A 20,554-nucleotide genomic window follows, 5' to 3' on the forward strand; every position below is an offset into this window, starting at 1 on the left:
CGAGGCTGCCCCTTCCATAGTCGGAGTCTAACATCGATACGTTGGACCACTGCGTCGCGTCAGTGTCACCTGTTTTTCCTGATATCGCAACGTTCAAAGCGGAACAGCAGGAAGACTTAACCCTACAGTCTCTCCTTGCGGAGGCTGAAGACCCTTCCAACGTCAGCCACTTTTGTGTGCGAGATGGTCTTTTGTGGAAGAAAAACTATTCTCCTACGGGCCAGCGCTTTCTGCTGGTAGTTCCGAAGAGCCTGTACTCCTCTGTCTTGCAGGCCATGCACGATGACCCTACATCTGGACATCTTGGTTCGGCACGGACGCTGCATCGTACCCAGGCGCGCTTCTATTGGCCGAAAATGCGGGCCACGACTGAGCGGTACGTCGCCAGCTGCACTCAGTGTCAACGATACAAGCGACCTACTAGCCTTGCATCTGGTCAGCTTCACCCTGTGACACCGTCTGCAGCACCGTTTGAGCAAGTGGGCATAGATCTGCTGGGCCCGTTTCCAAAGTCCTATCATGGGAACCGCTGGATAGTGGTTTGCGTCGATTACCTTACCCGGTATTGTGAAACGGCAGCTCTACCCTCGGCTACAGCGTATCATGTGTCCTCTTTTCTGCTCCGATTCATAGTTCTCCGTCATGGACCTCCAAAAGTTTCAATTAGTGACCGTGGTCGGCAGTTCACCGCTGACGTCGTGGAGCAGCTTCTCCGTTCCTGCGAATCACATTTTCGCCATTCCTCGCCTTACCATCCCCAGACGAATGGGCTCACTGAGCGCACGAACCGCACGCTCACTAACATGCTGTCAATGTATGTTGATTCAAGGCACAAGAACTGGGATAGCGTCCTGCCGTTCATCACGTATGCGTTCAATACCGCGCGCCATGAGACTACTGGCTACAGCCCCTTCTTTTTACTGTATGCACGCCCCCCACGCTACACCCTGGACACCATACTACCATATTCTGACGAGCTCCATGAAGATCCCTCTATCGCTGAGTCACTCTGTCTCGCCGAAGAAGCCCGGCGACTTGCTCGCCTTCGTGTTCTCGCCTCCCAAGATCGGTCAAAAGCGCGCTACGATGCCCACCGCCGTCGCGTTACTTACAGTGCCGGTGAGTTAGTCTTGTTGTGGCGGCCTATCAGAAAGCGAGGATTGTCTCAGAAGCTGCTGTGCCACTACGATGGACCCTACGTCATTATTGACCAAATTAGCGAACTCAATTACCGCATAGCTCGTCTCACGGCAAGCGGCCGTCGTTCAGCGCGAACCGAAGTCACTCACGTTGCCCGGCTGAAGCCCTACCATTCGCGCGGCGCTGCTTAACTCGCCCAGCGGGCTTCGGCTGCGTAGGGGGAAGTGTGACGCCCATGAAAAGGCAATACCCATTCTGCGTGGTCGGCGCTGCTGGATAAGCCGAAGATGAGGAGAACAAAGTTGGTGGCGTCTCGTGCTCGGGAAGCGGACCCAGCTGGTTTTTCGTTCCTCCGTCCCAGTCTTAATAAACCACTGGGAGTAACAATATATATATATATATATATATATATATATATATATATATATATATGTACCCCTACCCTTCTTTGCTTAATTGCTTAGCGAGGGCCTCGGTTCTGGCAGCCTTGACGCCATAGGAAGCATAAGAGGGTTCTCACGCAGCTTCCACCCTCTTCGTTCGATGACGTTCTACGTCACACCTGCGGTAACTCAGGACGTTCCACGTCCGCCGCTTATGAACGTGAGTGGCGCTGATGAACACTCTCAAGGTTAGGTTACTTGTAAACATAAATACTCGCGAAAGCAGAAGATTTGACAGCCGTCGCCGTAGCTCAGAGGTAGAGCACCGGACGCGTAATTCGGAGGTCGTGGGTTCGAATCCCACCGGCGGCATGTGGTTGTTTTTTCTTCTGGTTTTCTAACAATTAGCATGAAGCGATAGCATATTCAGTAATATTCTAAATTGATCAACACCACAAATTAAATAAAGAACTTTAAAAAAAAATCCCCTGTGCCCCTTGGTTTCTGTGGCTGTTGGCTTCGGTCATATATATATATATATATATATATATATATATATATATATATATATATATATATATATATATATATATATATATATATATTGAAAGGGGGTTCGCGTACTAGTGACCTCAGCTATACAGTTCACCAAACAGCTGAGCGGACGGCAGCAAAATCACAGTCAGTCTACACAGCCAGAGAGCTGGAGCCGCGCGCGCCGGCACACTTCGTCGTCAACTTCTTCGTCTGCCATCGAGGCAACCTGAGGCGCATTCATAATAGTTCAGGCGCGTTAATTGTAATTCACTACAATGGCCCCGGGATGGAAGAGGAGCCATCCTGGCGACCTATGGTGCTGGCAAGAGGAGCGGGTCGTAATAAGTCTTGATGCGACTGACATGGACAAGCTCACGGCCGCGACGACGCAAGTCCGAAGAGGGTGTAAGCGGCTCTACAATATAATTAACAGGGGATGTTGATTCGACGACACGGTAAGGACCATGATGTTCTCTGCGAAATTTCGAAGACTGTCCTGGTGTAGTGGAGGGGACCCACAGCCAAACTAATGAACCTGGAGAGAAAGCGTGCGCGGTTTGATGGGCATCGTGTTCATGCTTTCGGCGACCTTGGGAGTCCGAGGTGAAAGAACGGGCCAGTTGGCGACATTCCTCGGCGTGCTTGGCGAGTTCGGAAAGGGGCGTGCATTCGGAGGCGTCCGGAGTGTACGGCAAAACCGTGTCCATTGTGGAGGACGGCTCACGGCCATACAACAGGTAGAAAGGGGAAAATCCGGTGGTTGACTGGGTGGCGGTATTGTATGCGTACGTCACAAAAGGCAGTACAGAGTCCCAGTTAGACTGATCTGACGAGACGTACATGGTGAGCATATCGCCGAGAGTGCGATTAAAGCGCTCAGTCAGCCCGTTAGTTTGAGGGTGGTAGGCAGTGGTGGTCCGATGAATGATGCGACACTCTCTGAGGAGGGCTTCCACCACGTCCGAAAGAAAGACACGGCCTCGATCACTGAGCAACTCGCGCGGCGCACCATGGCGGAGAACAAAATTGTGCAGCAGGAAGTGGGCAACGTCACGAGCAGTGGCAGCGGGTAGTGCGGCGGTCTCTGCATATCGGGTTAGGTGGTCGACGCCAACAATTATCCAGCGGTTCCCAGATAACGTGTAGGGCAGCGGGCCGTAGAGGTCGACGCCAACACGATCGAATGGGCGAGCCGGGCACGGCAATGGCTGCAAGGGGCCGCTCGTACGTGGCGCGGGAGACTTGCGTCGCTGACAGGCGATGCAGGAGCGGACGTATTGGCGAATGTACCCGTACATGCCCCGCCAATAATAACGCTGAGATATTCTTTGAAACGTCTTCAACACACCGGCGTGGGCACATTGTGGGTCAGCGTGAAACGAGGCACAGATCTCAGAACGTAAATGGCGAGGTATCGCGAGGAGCCACCGTCGACCATCTTGCGTGTAGTTACGGCGGTAGAGCAGGCCATCACGGAACGCAAAATGTGGTGCCTGGCGGCGTAGAGTGCGCGAAGGCACAGCAGTGTGAGCGTTGGTCACGACGTCGATGATCGACGCAAGCCACGGGTCTTTGCGCTGTTCCGCAAGCATATCAGAGGCGGTAAGAGGCGAGAGGACGGGTTCAGGCACGGATGAGCATGCAGCGGCGGTGGGCAGAGGAGATCGAGATAGAGCGTCGGCGTCCATGTGCCTACGGCCAGAGCGATATACAACGCGGATGTCGAACTCCTGAAGGCGGAGAGCCCACCTGGCGAGGCGGCCGGCCGGGTCTTTAAGAGACGACAACCAGCAAAGCGCGTGATGGTCCGTGACGACATCAAACTGGCGGCCGTACAGATAGGGTCGAAATTTCATGAGTGCCCAGACGATCGCTAAACATTCCTTCTCCGTAACGGAATAGTTGCACTCAGCCTTGCTGAGCACCCGACTCGCATACGCCACGACGTATTCCTCATAACCATCTTTCCGCTGAGTCAGGACAGCTCCGAGGCCGACGCCACTTGCATCAGTATGCACCTCGGTAGGGGCTCTCGGATCGTAGTGGCGAAGTATGGGCGGCGAGGTAAGGAGACGGCGCAGTGTGGTGAACGCGTCTTCGCATTCGGGGGACCAAGCGGACAGGTGGTTGTCTGTTCCAAGCAGTTTCGTGAGTGGCGCAATGATCGACGCAAAATTGCGGACGAAGCGCCGAAAATAGGAGCACAAACCGATAAAGCTCCGAAGCTGCTTCATTGTTGTCGGCTTGGGAAACTCCGCAACAGCGCGAAGTTTGGCCGGGTCGGGGAGAACGCCTTCCTTAGATACAATGTGACCCAAGATGGTTAGCTGCCGGGCGCCGAAGTGGCACTTCTTCAGATTAAGCTGTAGGCCGGCGTCGGTGAGGCAAGTCAGAACCTGCTGCAGGCGCGTGAGGTGAGTGGAAAAATCTACCGAAAAGACAACGATATCGTCCAAGTAACAGAGGCACGTATGCCACTTCAGCTTCCGTAAGACGTTATCCATCATTCTTTCGAATGTAGCTGGCGCGTTGCACAGGCCGAATGGCATAACGGTGAACTCATAAAGGCCGTCGGGGGTAACGAATGCGGTCTTCTCACGGTCAGCGGCAGCCATCGGGACCTGCCAGTAGCCCGAACGCAAGTCAAGAGAGGAGAAGTATTCGGCGCCTTGGAGACAGTCAAGAGCGTCATCGATGCGGGGAAGCAGATAATTGTCTTTGTGGGTAATTTTGTTCAGTCGCCGGTAATCGACACAAAATCTGATAGAACCGTCTTTCTTCTTGACCAGCACCACCGGAGAAGACCAAGGGCTGTGAGAGGGACGGATGACGCCACGGTGCAGCATGTCTTCAACGTGCTCACTTATCACTTGACGCTCAGCCGCAGACACGCGATAGGGGCGCTGCAGAAAAGGCGGGTGGGAGCCGGTCTCAATGCGATGAGCCACGGTTGATGTACGGCCTAAAGGCTGATGGGCTGCATCGAAAGCGAAGCGGAAAGTGTGGAGAAGGGCTGAAAGCTGCTGACGGTAGGTGGACGGAAGAGTATCGTCGATGGCGGCGCGGAAAAGTTCGTCAGGCTCAGGTTCAGTAGCGAACTCGGAATGCATGGCGTTTAGAGAGGGACCGCTGGCTGCCTCGTGGACATTAAGGGCAGAGAGAAGGCAGACAGGTTGAATGCAGCCAGGGGACTCACCAGGTAGCAGGGTAAGGGCACACGAGGATGGATTGTAGAGCAGCATCTTCGTGACACCCCGCCGAACATCGAGGACAGCAGAAGGTAGCGGCAGGTTCTTCCGGCGTACAAAGGAAGCAGACGGCGTAAATAAAACGGTGTCATCCGACGCGGCACGGCACGACAGGGAAACAAGGGCAGATGCTCCCGGCGCTACTTCAACATCTTCAGCGATAGTGACCTTGAGTGGCAAGGGGGCAGAGGTTTCAGTAGTAAGCTCGTCAAACAAAGGGGAAAATTCAACTTCAGCGCGGGCGCAATCGATGACGGCGTTGTTGTGTGACAGAAAGTCCCACCCGAGAATTATGTCATGTGAGCATGAGGACAGCACCAACAATTCGACTGAATACAATATATCGTCAATGATGACTCGCGCTGTGCACGAGGCGAGAGGGGCAATGCACTGTTCACTAGCGGTGCGGAGCGAGAGACCCGTAAATGGCGTCGTGACTTTGCGCAAGCGGCGGCAGAGTTTTTCGTGAATCACTGATACTGAGGCACCCGTGTCGATAAGCGCATGTACCGGCAGTCCGTCGACGATGACCTGAAGAACGTTGCGTGGGGAAAACGGAGGCCTTGAGCTTTTCGAACAGCGCGCAGTTCTTGCCTCCGGAACTGCGGATCTTAGTTTCCCTCTTCAGCGGAGGGAGGGCGACGGCGCATTGGTGACAGTGAGCGACGGCGCGGTGATGGAGAACGTCGGATCTCGTAAGCACGACGGTCGGGGGCGTACGCGTCTAGCGGCGAGGATGGAGAAGCCGAATAAAACATCTGGGATGGATGCACAGGGGTTGAGATGGTTGGCGATGCCACAATGCGACGGCGACAGTGGCGGACGACATGTCCCGCGTACCCACAGGAGTAACAGATGGGTCGGTTATCCGATGTGCGCCAAGGGTTGTAAAGCCGCTGCGGAGGCGGCGAAGAAACCGGGGCTGGTCGTAGAGACGGGGCGGGGCGCAGGACGGGCTGACGAGGTGGAACAGTCAGGGGCACGGAGCGCGCCGCTGCTTCTGCGTAGGTCATCCGGGAGGGTATAGGAGATGGTTGGGGATACTGAGCCTCGGCGTAGGTTAAGGGAGCAACCGAAGGGACTGGATGTGCAGTAGGAATAGCCTCGGCAACTTCATGGCGGATGACCTCCTGAAATGGCGCCACCAGAGGAGTCGCAGCGTCGTGACTGGAGGGCATCAACGAGAGCTGACGCGCGACTTCCTCCGGAACAAACTGCTTTATCTGCGGTGACAGTTGCGCCGGGTCGGTGTCAGATGTGAGGGAAGCAAGCGATTCCTGCTGCGAAAGCGGAGAACGGGTGAGGATGCGTCGCTTCCGAAGTTCGTCAAAGTTCTGGCAATGAGTAATGACGTCGGCGACTGTGGTGGGATTGCGTGCCAGAAGCATCTGGAACGCATCGTCGTCGATTCCTTTCAAAATGTTCTCAATCTTGGCGCGCTCAGACATAGAGGCATCAACTCGTGTGCACAGGTTCACAACGTCCTCTATGTAGCTGGTGAAATTTTCACCAGGCAGCTGCGCCCGACTTCGCAGGCGTTGTTCCGCGCGCAGCTTGCGCACCGCAGGCCTGCCAAATACATCAGAAAAATTGGACTTGAAAGCTGACCACGTGGGGATGTCGGATTCGTGGTTTCTGAACCATAGGTTCGCAACGTCCGAAAGGTAGAAGATGACGTTGTTGAGTTTGAGTGCATCGTCCCACTTGTTATGGGCGCTCACCCGTTCGTACGATGCCAGCCAATCCTCGACGTCATCGTCGCCGGTGCCACTGAAGAAAGCGGGATCACGCTGCCGCAGCGCTCCAGCGCACAGAACGGTCGAGGTGGGTGGTGCAGGACTGGGCACGGAGTCCTTAGGCATTGTGAGCGGCGGGAGAAGACGGCTGCGAAGGTCCAGGGCGTCAGACGACCGCAACCTCCACCAAATGAAAGGGGGTTCGCGTACTAGTGACCTCAGCTATACAGTTCACCAAACAGCTGAGTGGACGGCAGCAAAATCACAGTCAGTCTACAAAGCCAGAGAGCTGGAGCCGCGCGCGCCGGCACACTTCGTCGTCAACTTCTTCGTCTGCCATCGAGGCAACCTGAGGCGCATTCATAATAGTTCAGGCGCGTTAATTGTAATTCACTACAATATATATATATATATATATATATATATATATATATATATATGCCTCGGTTCTGGCAGCCTTGATGCCATAGGAGGCATAAGAGGGTTCTCACGCAGCTTCCACCCTCTCCGTTCGATGACGTTCTACGTCACACTCTGCGGTAACTCAGGACGTTCTACGTCCGCCGCTTATGAACGTGGGTGGCGCTGATGAACACTCTCAAAGTTAGGTTACTTGTAAACATAAATACCCCCGAAAGCAGAAGATTTGACAGCCGTCGCCGTAGCTCAGAGGTAGAGCACCGGACGCGTAATTCGGAGGTCGTGGGTTCGGATCCCACCGGCGGCATGTGGTTGTTTTTTCTTCTGCTTTTCTAATCAATTTTCTTTAAGCGATAACATATTCAGTAATATTCTAAATTGATCAACACCACAAAATAAATAAAAAAAAAAAATCCCCTGTGCCCCTTGGTTTCTGTGGCTGTTGGCTTCTGTCATATATATATATATATATATATATGCGCCGCCGCGGTGGCTCAGCGGTTATGGTGCTCGGCTGCTGACCCGAAAGACGCGGGTTCCATCTCGGCCGCGGCGGTTGAATTTCTTTGGAGGAGAAATTCTAGAGGCCCATGTACTGTGCGATGTCAGTGCACGTTAAAGAACCCCAGGAGGTCGAAATTTCTGGAGCCCTCCACTACGGCGTCTCTCATAGCCTTAGTCGCTTTGGGACGTTAAAACCCCATAAACCAAACCATAAACCAACCATATATATATATATATATATATATATATATATATATATATATATATATATATATATATATATATATATATATATATATATATATATATATATATATTCCTCATACTAGCGCTCACACAACCACTTCGTCTCTCTCCACCTTTCTGGCTCTTCCATTCCTGTAGTCACGCAGTGCAAAGTTCTTGGCTTTCCTTTGAATGCGGCCAAGAACGTGCAAGCCCTCCGCCACCTGCCACTCCGTAACTAACCTACTGCGGCGCGTGGTCACCCGGCGCTCAGGTCTCCACGAGGCTCATGCGTGCCGAGTTGTCCACGCGCTGGCCCTCAACAAGGTCTTGTACTTTGCACCCTACATTTCCTTCAATCAGACTCAACTTGACACTCTCGAGGTTGCCCTTGTGGGCCTCTACAAGGGAGCTCTAAACCTCCCTATCACTACCTCTACCGCTAAGATCTTTGCCCCAGGCCTCTTTTATCCTCTCCGTTCTCTTCTCTCCATCGTAACTCGCAGCTTGCCCGCCTTTCCATTACCCGTCAGCCTCTGTGGTTACTGACTCAAGCGGGTATCTCGCCCCCTTCCCATCGCCCCTTTTACCTCTCCTATTCCAACCCCGGCTCCCAATCTTTGTAGCCCCCCCCCTCCCGACCAACATGTCCCCCGTCCTGCACGCCGGCCGTTGTCATGCGGCCGCGCAGCACCATTCCCCTCTCTTTTTTACCAAGGGTGCAGCCTACATGGATTCCTCCTTCGTTGCTCCTCGAGGTTCCTGCGGCTACGCCCTGTACCATCCCCATCTCCCCGCTCCTGAATACCACACCAGCGGGTCGTATCTACACCCTCCGGATGCACTGTCCCTCGAGGTCCTTGCATTGCACATGACCCTCAGTCACTTGCTCTCCTTCCCTCTCTTAAAGAGTACACAGTCTATTCAGACTCACAAGCCGCTATACGGCACATACAGAAACGCACCCTAACCCCTTCTCTCCAACAGGAGGTCGAACGAGCGGTCTCCGCATTGCAGCCTTCCATCGTTTTCCTCCGCTGGGTCCCTGGACATTCAGAGATTGACGGCAATGAGCTGGCCCATCAGCTCGCCCACGACACGCTTTTCTGGGCACCGTTGATCCCCTGGCCCAAGCCCTCAGAGGACGGTGGGAGACTCACCCTTCACAGCCCCATAAAAGTCTACCTCGAATTCCGCCTAGACAAACGCCTTTACCCTCCCCCTCATCCATGGCTCATGGTGCCGGAGGCTCGCATTCTTCGGCACATCCAAATGAATGCAGTTATCACCCCGACTCGCCTCTTTATCGCTATCGATCAGACCCTTCGTGTCCCAACTGCCCCTGTATCTATGCGGACCTGGCCCATTGCCTCTTATATTGCCCGGCTGCTCAGCAGTCGGGTTCCTATCCCCCACTTTCTTTATCCATCACCACCTGGCTCGACTGGCTTGGCGCTGAAGGGGAGGAAGAACAGCGACTTCCGATCGCGTGGGCGGTCGACACGCTCGGCCTGTAAATTATGGCCGAATAAAGATATATATATATATATATATATATATATATATTCCATCTGCATGTACCAATGTCGTAGTTACACATAAAGGACGTCGGTCCAATGTTTTAGGGAAATCCCCAAGGTGGAGACTAGATTTGTAATAAGGGAATAATTATTAATAAAGGAGGACGGCGTGAAGATATAAACAATCAGCGCCCTATCTCAGTCTTCCCTGTGTTCTTAAAAAGTTTAGAGCGTCTCCTGAAAATGCGATTAACTAGCTTTCTTGAAGAGAAGAGTCTTCGCTGAAGAGCAATACGGTTTTCGTGAAAATAACTCTACAGAAATGATATTACTAAATGCTAAAGAAAAACTGTTGAGTAATTTCGAGAGTAAGCAATTTACCATTGAATGTTCTTAGATATCAGGAAGGCTTTCGACTCAATCGACCGTAATATTCTGCACCCAAAACTCCCATTCTACGTCATTCGAGGCATAGCGCTGTTTGATTTGCACGTATTTATCTGGCAGATTGCAATACACAGGCCTTTATGGTTTTCGTTCCGAGTGAAAAGAGATAATATATGGTGTTGCGCAGGGTTCTATACTTTGACCTTTGTTGTTTATTATGTACATTAATGACTTTATACGCATTCCACATACCCCTCACACAATTATTTACGCTGATAACACTACAGTCCCTATTCTCTGGCAATAATTTGGGTCATCTTGCATGCCGAACTCACGCATGGTTAAATGAATTATACACTAGGCTGGGGGTAAATCTACTGCAATTCAATGTTAGTAAAACAAAATACGTCATATTTAAACCAAGAAGTAAACCATATGACAAAAACTTTATTGTTAAATATAATGCCTCTGTAATAGACAGGGTTTCTAGTTTTCAAATTTTTGGGTGTTTACTTTGAGCACTTGAGCTGGACGCCTCAAGTAGACAAGGTACAAGCAAATGTATGCAGATCTGTTGGTATGGTGTACAGAATTAGATGCCTGCTTACTGTCTGGCTAAAATGCCTACGCCGGTTATGCTACGCTCTTGTTCAGTCACGTTTCAGTTACCGCTTACTAATCTGGGGCTGTACTACCAATTGTAACCTTCGTCCAACAAGTCTAACAAGTATAACTTTCGAAAGAACTTCTTTAGACTACCTGCCGTAAGAACGAGCTTTTGTACACAAACACAAACACACAAGATCATTAATCAATGTGCACATTTCATTTATTAAAGTGTGAAACGTGAAATATTTTACTTAGCTTCAGAAACGCTAATGTGACCAGTAATGGGTCCCCTTGCTAATTGTTTAGCATAGCCCCAAGTAAGTACGGTTCGCCACTACGCACAACATTCCGAATGCAAGCCAGCCACATCGCTCCATTTTACTCATCGATGGCTGCGCATTCTGAGGTAACCACTACTAGCATTCACAGCTAAGTATTACTAAGTTTTAGCAATCGAATCTCTAGAAAAGGCTGCCATTGAGACTTATCACTCTAACGGCGATGCTGTTTAAGCCGGAGGTGGTTCCATTATGTCGGTTAGTCATGCGCAGCGGTGGCTGTGTTCGCAGTAATGAGATCACCCAGGGACGCCTGACGCCCCCCTGTCGGAGCGGACGACAACTATCGTATTAGTTTTCGTCCACTCCGACAGGCGGCGTCAGGCGTCTGTGGGTGGTACTGAAATAAGCACTGGTACGTACTGATGAATGAGTGTTCGTTAGTCTTGGGGGGTGCGCCATCAGTTTTACACGACAGTGTAATCTACCCTACAATTTTTTAAGGTGTGAAAAAGCGTTTGATGTACTCGGTGAAGAAGATAAATGGCCCCCTCACATGCATAGCACGCTACGTTAGGCCAAGTACACATTGGAACTCAACCTAATATGAATGTCATTGATCGCAATGGGAACTGATCATGAAGTATTTTCATTTTGTACATAAGTCCTTCAATGGGGAAATATAAGTTAATATGTCTACTGTGCGAGAAGTTCCGTAGCAAGAAGTTTTTACAGCGACAATAGCATTCTACAAGCCATTTAATAAAAGCAGTTAAGGGGGTACAACGAGTTAGCTGGATATTGGCACGAACATCAAAGCGTGAATGAGGTGTCCCCTGACCCAGGGAGCCAGTTATGCGCTTTAGTTGCTCAAAACCGATCGAGACTAAGCCTTCCGTCTTTCGAGACAAGTCGTATAATTGCCCCAAGTTATAGGTAGAAAGGACCGCTAGCTTAGAGCCACGGAAAATGTTCTAGCGACTCTACGCAAGCTGACGGCGCGATTGAGGGGCCTGCATGTCCTGATTTCCTTCGTTGAAATGAAGTTTCCCTCTCTCTATCTGCCTACTGACCCAATAAACCAGTTATACACCTTTCCTTTCGTTACAACCAACGGAGCGTGTAGACAGCGAGTAATACAGCGCACTAAGTACTAGACTAATTACTTCGTCCAAGCGTGCACCGGAGTCAGTGAAGTGTGCCGGCAACACGATGGAATCGAAGGCGGCAAGCAGAGGAAGGCCGAGGACACCCCTTTCAGGCGCCATTTTTGTTTTGACTGAAATCATTTACTTTTTCACCTAAGTAGTATATTCAGGCCTCAATAGAGGGAATTTGTTAGTTTTCGAACGTGAAAGACCAGCAGGTAAGTTTTTACAACGATGTGGAGGATTCCGTTCAATTTGTCAGATTTGTTAGAAATAATAACATCGAAATGTTCTAGTGTGTCAGGTAACACCCTAGGGATCGAGGAATCGCTTCGTGTTTCGAAAATTCACATTACTTTCTATATTCAGCAAAAACAATCGATGTTTTCACTCGCGGCAAAATCTGTCTCCACAAAAGCGGCGGAGAAAGTGCTACCTAGCTCAATCTTATGTGAATAATATTTGCTGCATTCGCTACGTGGTACAAAAAGGCAAAAAGAAGGGTGCTCAATTTGACTGAAATAATGAAATCACTGTTAAGTGCTCCCATTTCTTAGAAAAAGCTGTAAGTTTGCCGCTTACGCATTTGTGTACAAAGCGCCTGAAAGGGATACAGTGAGCCTATAGACCCCAAAAAGGGTCTGTGATACGCTACACCGGGCACTCGCCTTTGAGAAGTCAAGATGGTTATGCCACTCCTCACTTCTCGGCCGATAATCCCAATCAGCGTTCGATGATTAATGCGTTAAGCCGGTGCGGTTAGATCGAATACCTGTTTATCCTTGAATCGCACCGGTTGCAGGTGAAGAGTCGCATTTTGACCTTGAAGAAAGCCATGAGCTTGTTGCTTAATGAAGAACTTCCGGCGAACGCCTGGGTCTCTCTAATAACCTCTGATGGTGACCGAACTGTGCGTCGCCCGCTCTCCCCTCTCGACAACCGCACGAGGGCGGCGCTGATCCGCCAGGTGGAATCCATGCAGCCTGACCACCACCCCTGCAGGAGCTGTGGTGTGCTGGCTGCTCTTCAGGTGCGTGTTTTGCGAATATTTGCGCTGGCAATTGTGTTCCTTAATCGCAGAACATAGTGCGAATAGCGGTCAATGTTCCAGTGCCTTAACCATGATAGAACTAAGAAACAGTATCTAGGAACTATTTCAAAAGTCAACGTGCACGACTGCGAGATTCACGACTTTTCGCTCTATGGCTCCTAACGCTACGATTACTCTTCGTTTGCGTGATGACTGCAGTTCTGATTTCGGTCAGACTTTGTAACTATAACTATCATGGTGTGCGTTTGACGCGTTCCACAGCTTTATTGATGTCGGTCAACAAAGCTCTATACATTGGGCCTCTTGAGCCACAATAATGCAGGCTTGGAAGCCTCTTGTGACGTGTAGAACATGAATGCCATTGGAATCATTTACTGTATTGTGTATCACGACATCTTTCCAGGTTCTAAAAGCTGAGCTAAACAAAAGGTGACAGAATTGCTTACCTTTAAGCTACAATAGCTGAGCTTAACACCTGCGCTATTTTTCAAAGGTTCTGTCTTCGGGCCCCACGAACCACGCTGAAGGAAGCACGATCATACTCGCTACTGACGGCCCCCTTGACCGTGAGACCCCCGCCGAGGACCTTATCCCGCTGCTGCGTGCGAAAGGCGTACTCCTTCACGGCATAGCACTCAGCGGTGACGCTCGTCCAGACCTTGAGCTGCTGGCGTCTGAAACGAGTGGAACATCCTTCGTGGCACTGGAGCCCCGTGCGCTGTCAACTGCGCTCCAAGAAGTGTTGTCCCGTATATTCGACGTTTCGGACATGCCCCCGAAACCTATCAAGTCTCCTGCTGACCAGACGCCTAAGGTAAGACTTCTCACAATTTGCCGCGGAGAAAACTATTTTGCATAGCTCTCAGGTGATCGCTCTCGGGATGGTAAAAAAAAATGCAACTCTCGAGATTTACGTAGCCCATTGTTGTGAGAGACAACGGAAAATCCTGGGGGCAATTGTTCGCCACTCCAGGTCAATCATATTTGAATGCCCAGTGCCATGGTCACATCGCGTGTCTCAAGTGAGTAATACGACCACATGGTGCAGGTTCCCGAGAGCACCCACGCCACGGCACGCCTTAACACTCTGATTTAGGGCACATGAATGCTGTAAAATCAGATATGGAGAAGTTATGAAAAACTACTGTGAAAACAGCGCCGTCATTGTTTGGCTTGAACAATGACGCATATCGACTGCCGTGCTTAGGCTTCCTGAATAACATATGATGCCATGGGTAACTTTGGTAACGTCTCTTTAATTCTAACGAAAGTATTATTTTGGTCGAATTTTTTTCGCACTGTGAGCTTCCACCCCAGCAAAATATGTACTTGCTAAATACCCCGCATAGCAAGCGCCTCAGAAAAGACAACTTCTGCTGTATTGCTATGATAAAATATTTGACGTTCAGAAGCTGAGATTTCGTTCTTGAAGGCACTCTAGGAGAAGGTTACCGTTTAATGTCGACCAACTAAGCTTCTTTAACATGCACTCTCATCTCACAAAGCACGATCGTTTACTTTTTTAATTTCTCTATAATTGGAAAGCGGCCGCCAGAGTCGAGATTCTATCTAGTAATACAAGGCTCGATTCCGATCTTAACGACCAGGGTGCATCGCATTTCCTCTGTGATGCATCTGTCCGTGAGCGTTACAATAAATTAAATTTCAGTTCAAACGCCTCCAACTTCCAAAAACTATGTCGCATGCAGCACAAAAAACAAAAAATCGCGGACGATTACGATACTTCCTACTGCGAAATTTGTGAACAGTTGTTTAGGTGTTATGATTTCGCGCACGATTCTTCGAAGCTGAAACTACGGGACGCGCTCGCCGACTGTGCTGAACGTCCTTCATATACAGCGTGGCATTTTTAACCTTTATAGATTCTTGTTTAATAAACTGTGAGACATGCGCTTGTGTGGCCTGAGGAGCAGGATTGTGCGCAAAGTGGACATTTTGTACAATCGGCCAAATCTTTAGCTAGCGTGCGTGACGGCCGCTTTCTTCATTCTCCTGCTGGTCATCACGGCGAAAATTTGCAAAAATATCAAATCCTAGCACAGGCTCACTAAGCCCGCGCTTAGTATTGAGCTTTCCACTAGTTTGCTTAGTTGTAAAGCGCAGGAGCGCGGAAAAAGCGGCCATCGCGCACGCTAGCTAAAGATTTGGCCAAATGTATATTTTATGAATGAATAATTAGACCAGTAATGAAATTACCCCTGTGCGATGGCCTCGTAATGAGGGTCTTTACGCTTATAGGGAATAAAATGGGATAAAGTTTTCTAAGATTGGTTTTAGGGACGAAGTCATGGTACGAAATTGACGGCCTTCAACATCGAAGGTGAGCACTGTTTTGAAGTTCAATAAATGGGCAACGAGTTTCGAAATATCGTACGTCAAAAATGCGCTTTTGCAAGCTCATTGAGTTGGCTTTCCCGCTTTGCATGTAGATAAAATGGCGTCTCATACTCCTATGCATCAGATACAGGCGCAGCTGGTGTATTTAATGATGCAGAAGTTTACTTGATTTCGGCGGTGGTGCTACGCGCATCGACGTCATTTTATATTTAACTAATGCGGTAAATACAACCCAACTAGACCCCGCCGCGGTGGCTCAGTGGTTATGGTGCTCGGCTGCTGACCCGAAAGACGCGGGTGCGATCCCGGTCGCGGCGACCGAATTTCGATGAAGGCGAAATTCTAGAGGGCCGTGTGCTGTGAGATGTCAGTGCGCGTTAAGAACCCCAGGTGCTCCAAATTTCCGGAGCCCTTCACTACGTCGTCCCCCATAGCCGAGTCGCTTTGGGACGTTAAACCCCAATAAACCAAACCAAACAACTCAACAAGCTTTCAAATGCCTATTTCTGGCTTTCCATAGTTCGGACCACTTTACCAATTATAAAAATTTCGAAACAAAGCTTGCCACCGCTACTGATGACCATCAATATCGCAATACAACTGCGCCCCTTAAAATAAGAAAAAAATTAACTTGTTAATTTAAGTTCATTAATCGCCTAAATTTCATATCAGTTACATAATACCCACCTTGCTGAATAGCAATCCAGCTCAACAGGCCGCACCGACGTATCTCTAACGAGTTTTTGAAATAAAAATCTGCAAACGTTAAAAAAAACATCTTGAATGCAGCGCGCCGAGTGTGTTCGTCACTTCGCACCAAAGCAAGCGCGCACGCACACATAGCGTCCAATGTAGAAACGCTCCTCAAAAGAGCACTCTGTGACTATACAGATATAAAACGCTCTCATGTTCACTGCCTCATACGTCGTTACACAAAAATTGCTTGCCAGCTCTCGTTGAATCTTGCGTTATGCACTGGTTTTGAGTTTTTGTGAGTTTTTTTTTTTTCGGTGTTCGCATGTGCACGGGTTTCAAATCTTCAAACTGCCTTATTAACTACCATCCTTCACTTTCCTGGTGGCAACAGTGAAGGTGTATTGGATTTGATGCCATTCAGAGTGTGACCTTTTGCCCTACTCTTCACTAGAATTTTTGAACAGCCCCCCTGTCGTTTTTGTTCTGTACCTGCAGAGATAAGCCTTTGGGCTTTTGTGAGACCATTTATTAATCCTTGCAGATTACCAACGATATATTGAACACTTCCGGGTCCAGAATAGCTCCGCAGCTGGCAGCCTTCTATCCATTTGGAAGGTACATCCTAACTCCTGATTACAAACCCGTCGTGAAGAAGTTTGAAGATGCCCGTTTCTCTGTCACTTTAACGAAAGGAAAAACTTGGATACTCAACGCCAGTGTCACTGCCACGTTTCAACTTCACGGACAACCAATCTCAACGCTTCGTCTCGTCGACACAGGTCTAGGTGAGTGACGGGGCTTGCGTTCTCTATATAAACTGGTACTATTTGCACTCTACACAATTTTGGGTCGGTTCGAGAGTAACGCTGGACCTTATCCTCTACAGAGAATACGAACAGATAATACGAATTGCTGACGAACCATTCTTTATGCTGATTTCAAGCACTAAATATTTACTTCCCGGTTGCAAAACGGAGCGACGGACCAAAACATATTAGCAAGAACAGCAGCTGAAGTTATCGCCTGCTTGCGCTGTATCTTAACTACGCTCAACTATGGGGCACAAACTAGGCGGCTAACGAAAAAAAAAAAGAGTTCTACTCACGGTAAGGACAACGCGGCAAGAGAACCGGTAGTCGTTAAGGGTAAGGCACTGCGTACCAAGAGACGGTAAGCATAACACAGGACAACAAAGGGTTAGGTGGGTGGATAAGATTAAAAAGTTAGCGTTGATAGGGGACCGCAGTTGGCACAGGACACGGTTAATTGGAAAGGTGTTGGAGAGTCCTGTACTCGGCTATGGGCGTAGGTGTTCAGGCTGATGGTGATGATGATAGTGAAGGATGAAGTTAACAGCGCAGGACGCAGATGAGGGCATGAGACGAAGACGCAGCAAGCGCTTACTTTCAAAACCATTTATTTTTAAAATGCAGACGCTTCTTATACCTTCCCCACGAACGCATGACACGTGCCACAGATGTCACACCAAAACATGCGAAGTCACACTGGAAGTTCAGTTCAATGACGTTTAAATTGACGAGTACATTTTTTTTAATGACAAGAACGGCGTGCTAAAGCAATAGACAAGCAGCGGAGTGATTTCAGCTGTCTCAATAATCTCGCGAACAAACTGCTCACTGCGTTTACCAAGCAATTCGGAGCGTCTGTCTTCCAGAGCACATGTTTTGAAGAGGGAATTATCTGCAGAGAACAAGAGCATGAGAAGAAGTTGCACGAAGTCGCAGTGTTGCACGAAAAGTGCAGCAGGCACTGGGCACCCCGGCTGCAACGGCCACAGAGCCCCAGGCCATGACCTACGCCGCTGCAGTAAGCACTCCTCAACCCCAGCAACAACCCATACGTCCTCCCCGACTTGAACCATTTGTTCCAGAACGCAGCCTCCCTGCCTCGCCCGCGCAGCCTACGAGTGACGCTCAAGAACCCGGAAGATGCGACGCCTATAGGACTTCTGAGAACCGGCCACTGTGCTTCCATTGCAGTGAGGCCGATCATATTCTTCGGGACTGCCCCTACGGAAGAATGACCGAGCGTGGCTATTCAACAGATGGCCCACGACCCCACCCCAGCCAACGACCCCGGGAGATCAACGAGTACCTGCGCTGAAAAGAGTACGTGTCATTGAGCCATCTGTCCAGCTCATCATCCCCATCCACAACCCATCTTGCGTCGCCGGGCCGCAGCTACGCCGCGGCTGCTCCCTAAAGGTACCCCAAACCCCTCAGCGGGAAAAATAAAGAAAGCAACCTTTGGAGGTGACGTTGCTCGTCAGTGAAACGACGAAGAAAGATCCTGGGCGAGCTGAGAAGCGACGTCTTCCCCACGCCGTGCAAAGGCACACCCCAAGGATCCGTCATATCGCCCGTCCTCTTCAACGTGGCAATGATTGGACTCTCAAGACGGCTCAAGGAGATCCAGGGCATCCAACACGCGATGTACGCCGACGACATCACGATATGGGTCACCCAAGGATCACTCGGGGAGAAGCAAGAAAAGCTACAGGAAGCGGCAACTTGCGTAGAAAATTACACCAGAGAGAGGGGCCTAAGATGCTCGACGGAGAAGTCGGAACTCCTCAGGGTCGGCAAGCATCCCACCCAAGCGACACTGGAGGTCGTTCTCGAGGGACAGAACATCCCGGAAAAGAACATGATAAGGATCCTGGGCATGTGGTTGCAAGGAAGCCGGAAATGCAGCCACACCATCAGCCTGCTGAGTAAGGCGGCAGAACAGGTGGGCCGTATGATCAACAGAGTCTCCCAAAAGAGATATGGAATGAGAGCAGAAGACACTCTCAAGCTAGTTAACAGCCTAATTGTCAGCCGAGTCACGTACTCCCTGCCGTACCACGCGACGACCAAGGCGGAAAGAGAGCAAGCCGACATCATTCTCAGGAAGGCGTACAGGACTGCTCTGCACCTACCCAAGCACACGTCGAACGGAAAGTTGCTCCAGCTCGGCATCAGCAACACCTTCAGAGAGCTCCCCGAAGCTCTGCTGGGAACGCAAACCACGAGACTCAGGGGCACCCCCACGGGACGAGCGCTCCTAGGAAGGTTGGGTCGAGACACGAGCGGACTGGTAGACAGATACGCGGACGTACCGAACTACCGTAGGAAAACCATTAACGTGGGACCATTGCCAAAAAACATGGACCCCAATCTTCACGAAAACAGGCGAAAAGCGAGGGCCGAGTACGTGGAGAGAACGCTAGCCCAGTTAGACAACACCGTATACACGGACGCTGCCGTATATCCGCGCGAGAGAGAACGCGTAGCCGCGACGGTAGTGGTAAACAAGGAAGGAAACATGAATACGTGTGCCACAGCAAAGGTCGCCGGCACAGCGGAGGCCGAAGAGATTGCCGTTGCGCTGGCGGCAGCAGAAGGCTACCGAACGGGCCGATCTCTCAACAAACTGACGGACTCGAAGGAGACGTGCAGGAACTACACGAGGGGCAGGATCAGCAGAACAGCCCTTAGAATACTCAGCGGGGTAACCTCCGCCGAGGAGAAGCCCAGGCATAACCTAATCTGCATCCCGGGCCACGCGGGCATAGGGGGGAATGAAAGGGCAGACAGCCTAGCTCGAGGTAACGCATTCCGAGCAGGGCAGTCAAATGCTCCGGAGCGCCGCCTACAGGCTTGCGAGGGGGGATACGCAGAGACCTTGCACTTGCATAGGGGAGCTAGAATTAGATATCCACCACCACACAAAGCCCTAACAAAGGAGGAAGCGACCGGCTGGCGCAGATTACAGACCAACTCCTTTCCTAACCTACACATAATAAGATGTTCCCGACACAATACAGAGCCACCTGCCCTTGGTGCGATGCCACACCTACACTTTATCACATCACGTGGGAATGCGAACGCAACAAAGCATTCCACCAACACGAATACCGGAGTGCGGAGCAATGAGAGAGTCGGCTCACCAACGGCGAGCTCGCGACCCAAAGGGCCTTAGTGCAGCACGCGAATGATGCAGCACGACTCAGTGGAGCCTTGGAATAGGGGCCCACCCTTGCTGACGAGAAGCCTCAAGTCGCCAGCGCCAGAGAAGACGACGGAGACTTCAGAACCGCGAAACCCTTGAAAGATCCAATAAAGTTTTCACTCACTCACTCCACCGAACACGCCGCATGAAGACGCTGCACCGGCTACGCCGACGCCGCACACAAACAAGAGCTCGGCCACGATGCAATCGGGCTTCAGAATGACTCCGCCAACCAGAAGAGCTCCGACGACACATACTACCCACGATCCAGATGCACGCAGAATCCGTGATCCGACGCCG

The 20,554-nt window shown here is 50.5% G+C and overlaps 1 non-coding gene across 1 annotated transcript; it reads left to right on the plus strand.

The window, feature by feature from the left end:
• Positions 1 to 1,823: 1,823 nt before the first annotated feature.
• TRNAT-CGU (transfer RNA threonine (anticodon CGU)) lies at positions 1,824 to 1,895 on the plus strand. Its single transcript has one exon. It is a non-coding gene; the product is annotated as a tRNA-Thr (tRNA).
• The last annotated feature ends 18,659 nt before the right edge of the window (positions 1,896 to 20,554 follow it).

This window comes from Amblyomma mixtum, chromosome 10 (genome assembly GCF_055824585.1).
Source record: "Amblyomma mixtum isolate Tamu chromosome 10, ASM5582458v1, whole genome shotgun sequence".
NCBI lineage: Eukaryota > Metazoa > Arthropoda > Arachnida > Ixodida > Ixodidae > Amblyomma > Amblyomma mixtum.